Source organism: Dipteris shenzhenensis, chromosome 22 (assembly GCF_047967505.1).
Source record: "Dipteris shenzhenensis isolate YYH24624 ecotype China chromosome 22, Dip_SZ_1.0, whole genome shotgun sequence".
Lineage (NCBI taxonomy): Eukaryota > Viridiplantae > Streptophyta > Polypodiopsida > Gleicheniales > Dipteridaceae > Dipteris > Dipteris shenzhenensis.
This window is the reverse complement of record NC_141617.1, coordinates 9,915,468-9,920,361: the sequence shown is the minus strand read 5'-3', so window position 1 is coordinate 9,920,361 and position 4,894 is coordinate 9,915,468.

The window sequence follows — 4,894 nt, the reverse complement described above, 5'->3', positions numbered from 1 at the left end:
CAGAAAGGGTATAGATGCTATAACCCTTCTACTCGTAAGTTTACAGTGAGCAAAGATGTTGTTTTTTATGAGATGAGCAGCTAGTATAAACCAGTAGATGTGATTGATGATGTCGATGCACAAAATGGTAGTGCTGCACAAAATTCATAGAAGTAATCACAAAATCTTAGTAGACCTGTAGTGTCCTCTAGCAGTGGTTCACATACTTCACCATGGACAGGCAGCTTGAGATCAGGAGAATCTCCTTAAAACAATGCAGATAGTGGTATGCTAGTATCATGGAAGGGAAAAGAGAAAGTAGATCAGCCCATGGTTTATGTGAATGCAGGTCACTCTTATCTAGATGGTGAATCCAGTGGCTCAGAACAGAGCCTTGATGATGAGTTGGGTATTCCTTCTATTGTTACACCTAGAGTAAGGAAGACAAGGGATGTTTTGAGAGCACCTGGTAGTGAGCCTATTTTGTGCAATTTTACCAAAGCTAAGTATCTTGTGGATGGGCTGAAATATGATGGATTTACAGCCATTCACTATGCCTATATGGTCAAAGTGATACATGAACCACAACCCACTTCATTTGAGCAAGCCATGGGAAAAGAAAAATGGGAGAAAGCCATTGATAAAGAAATGGATGCCTTTGAAGGAAATGCTACATGGGAATTGGTGCCGTTGGCTAAACACAAGAATGCAATTGGCTGCAAGTGGGTTTATAAGTTGAAGCACAATGCAAATGGTTCTTGGAGTAGATACAAGGCAAGATTAGTTATCAAGGGGTATGCACAGACATATGGCATTAATTATGAAGAAACATTCAATCTGGTTGCAAAGATGGCAGCTGTAAAAGCAGTCATTGCTATGGCTACATCAAAGGGATAGTCTTTACATCAGATGGACGTAAATAATGCCTTCTTGCATGGTGATTTGCAAGAAGAGGTCTATATGGAGCAGCCACCAGGCGAAAGTGGTATTTGACCACACAGTCACTTCCTAGTGACGATTTTGCATCAACAGGCAACAAGCATGATTCTGCAACTCCCAATATCTTTGTACACAGGCATTGTGAAGATTGTGGGAGAGAGGGAAGGAGTCTCACTTGAGGCTTTCTCACATGCACAATGGGGGAATACACACGAAGGTGGAGGCTGAAAATAGTTTTCCTCTTCTTAGTTGTGAAAGCCAAAAGAACACTAGTACAAAGAAATAGAAGAACCCTATATGTGGGTCTCAAACCAAACTCAACTAACTAAGGTGGCATACTAACTGAGCCACGAACTAGTGTAGATAAGGATAGCTGTCATCCAGCTATTATTCGTGGGCGGTGTACCAACCACATCTCCAGCTAACAAGTCGGTGACATAAGTACCCAACAGTCACCCTGGCATATCTCGAGTGGAGCTCGATATCTCAACACTCCCCCTCGAGCTCAATCCCAAATCCTGCACACCAAGCAGGTCTCTGAACTTGCGCAGCTTCTCTGCACCCAATGCTTTCGTGAATATGTCAGCTACCTGATCCTCTGTGCTGACATAAACTAGATCAATAAGACCTGGTAAAACCTTCTCCCGCACATAGTGATAATGCACCTCAATGTGCTTTGTTCTGGCATGAAAGACTGGGTTCTTTGCCAAATGTATACTACTCATGTTGTCACAATAAATGACAACCTGCCCATCTGTAGACTGATGCATATCATAGAGTAGCTTATGCAACCAAGCTACCTCACATGCAGCCATTGCTGCACCCTTGTACTCAGCCTCTATGCTCGACAAGGCAACTGTAGGCTGTTTCTTGCTGCTCCAAGTGACTGCAGCACTCCCAAAAGAGAACACATATCCACTGGTAGATCGTCTATCAGAAATGCTACCAGCCCAATCAGCATCAGTGTATCCATGCAACTGTATCTGAACCCCAGCCTCATAAAATAGTCCATACTGCAATGTGGACTTCACATACCTGAGTATGCGTCTAGCCGCATCCAAATGCAGTTTCCTTGGAGCCTGCATAAACTGACTTACCAATCCAACAGCATAGCTCAAATCTGGCCTGGTAATAGTCATGTAAATCAAACTTCCTACTATGCGTCTGTACATAGTAGGGTCTTCTAGAAGCTCACCTGCATCTGTGCTCAGCTTCACATTCTGCTCCAAAGGAACTGAAATAGGCTTACAGCCTGTCATCCCATATTTGGACAGCATGTCCAATCCATACTGCCTCTGCAAGAGCTGTATCCCACTTGGTGATCTAATCACCTCAATGCCCAAGAAATAACGCAGCTCTCCCAAATCCTTCATCTCAAACTTCTGCCTCAATAGCATTTTCACATGAAGGATATCTTCATCACTATCACCTGTGATGATCAAATCATCAACATAAATGACCAGCAGCATAATCCCTTTCTCTGTTTTTCTCACATAGAGTGAGAAATCTGCCTTGGAAATCTGAAAGCCAATAGTGACAAGATACTGTCCTATCTTGTCAGACCATGCTCTAGGTGCTTGCTTCAAGCCGTACAAGGCTTTCTTCAACCTACAAACAAACTCAGGATGAGTGGCATGAACATAACCTGCTGGCTGCTCCATAAAGACCTCTTCTTGCAAATCACCATGCAAGAAGGCATTCTTTACATCCATCTGATGTAAAGACCATCCCTTTGATGCAGCCATAGCAATGGCTGCTCTTACGGTTGCCATCCTTGCAACCGGCTGGAAGTTTCTTCATAATCAATGCCATATGTCTGTGCATACCCCTTGACAACTAATCTTGCCTTGTATCTATTCACAGAACCATCTGCATTGTGCTTGATCTTATAAACCCACTTACAACCAATTGCATTCTTGCCTTTAGGCAAAGGCACCAATTCCCATGTAGCATTAGCATCCAAGGCATCCATTTCTTCATCCATGGCTTTCTCCCATTTTTCATTTCCCATGGCTTGCTCAAAAGAAGTGGGTTCTGGTTCCTGTATCACTTTGACCATATAGGCATAGTGAATGGCTGTAAATCCATCATATTTTAGCCTATCCATAGGATACCTAACCCTGGTAGACCTGTGCAAAATAGGCTCACTTCCAGGTGCTCTCAAAACATCCCTGGTCTTCCTTACTCCAGGTGTAACAACAGAAGGAATACCCAACTCATCATCAATGCTCTGTTCTGAGCCACTGGATTCACCATCCACACAAGAGTGACCTGCATTCACATCATACATGGGCTGATCTACCTTCTCTTTTCCTTTTCGTGATACCTGCGTACCACTCTCTGCATTGCTTTGAGGGGATTCTCCTGATCTCAATCTGCCTGTCCATGGCGAAGTATGTGAACCACTGGTAGAGGACACTCCAGGTCCACTGATATTTTGTGATTGCTGCTGTGCATTCTGTGCAGCATTACCATTTTGTGCATCTACATCAATCATCACATTTACTGGTTTATACCAGCTGCTCATCTCATCAAAAACAACATCTCTGCTCATTGTGAACTTACGTGTAGAAGGGTTATAGCATCTATACCCTTTCTGCTGCAGAGAATAACCAATAAAGACGCACTTCTCAGCTTTCGGATCCAACTTGGACCTCAACTCATCTGGCACATGGACATAAGCAATGCAACCAAAAATCTTCAAATGAGAAATATCTGGTTTCCTACCAGTATACATCTCCTCTGGCGTCATGCCATGTATTGCTGCAGTGGGAGTCCTGTTCATTATATAGACCGCTGTAGCAACTGCTTCAGCCCAATAATAATCTGGTAGATCTTTTTCATTTAGCATAGCCCGAGACACCTCTCCAATATGCCTGTTTTTTCTTTCTGCAATTCCATTTTGCTGTGGGGTATGACTGCATGAATATTGCTGCTTTATACCATGCTCCTGCAAGAACCTTGCAAACTCATTTGAGAGGTACTCTCCCCCTCCATCTGACCTTAGGCATTTTATTTGCAGGCCTGTTTCTTTTTCAACCATAGCTTTGAAAGCTTTGAAGTGCCCAAACACTTCACTTTTCTTTTTCATAAAATACACCCACAGTTTTCTGCTGAAGTCATCAATAAATGTGACAAAATAGTGACAGCCTCCAATAGATGCAGCTTTTGTAGTCCACACATCAGAGTGGATTAATTCCAATGGCTTTTTACTCTCTTGAACATGCCTAGGAAAAGGTTTCCTTGCCTGTTTCCCAAATTGACAGGCTTCACAAACCTTGTGCATTTCTGCAACCTTGAATTTAGGCAATCCTGCAACAATATTTTGGGCTTGCATTGATTTTAGTCGCTGTATATTAACATGACCAATGCGTTTGTGCCAGATATCAATATCTGCAACTGTTGGGATATCTCAAGGTGTATGCCTCAGGCACACCTTATGTTTCTATGTGTGAGTGCTAGAGGCACAGTTAGGTGCCCACAAGCACAGTTAGGTGGTGGAAAAGCCACATAGGATGATTGAGTGAATCTAGGAGTAGATTGAGGAGATGATTGAGGAGCTTTGAGGTCATCAGTGATGTCAATGACCTTGTATGAGGTGCCTACTTAAGGACCTCTTTCTTCTTCATTCTATAAGCAAGTATTCTGAGTTTGTGTCCACTCTACTCTTTCTTTTCAGTATTCCAACATGGTATCAGAGCCCTTTGATCCCCCTTGAGCCCATTTCTGCCACATCATCATCTTCTTCTTCATCTTCTTCTTCTCCATTTTCCTCTTTCTTCCCAAAATCTTTGAGAGCTTGGTTCTCCATCTACAAACGGCCATTGCCCAAACCCTCTGAGCTGGAAACTCCTCTAGTATGGGCGAACTTCCACCTGCAAGCAATTGAAGAAAAAACGTCTGCGGTGGCTGCCATTCTCCAAACAGCGATTTTCTTCTGTTGCTCAATACTCCCTACCTGCTCCGCCATTGCCTG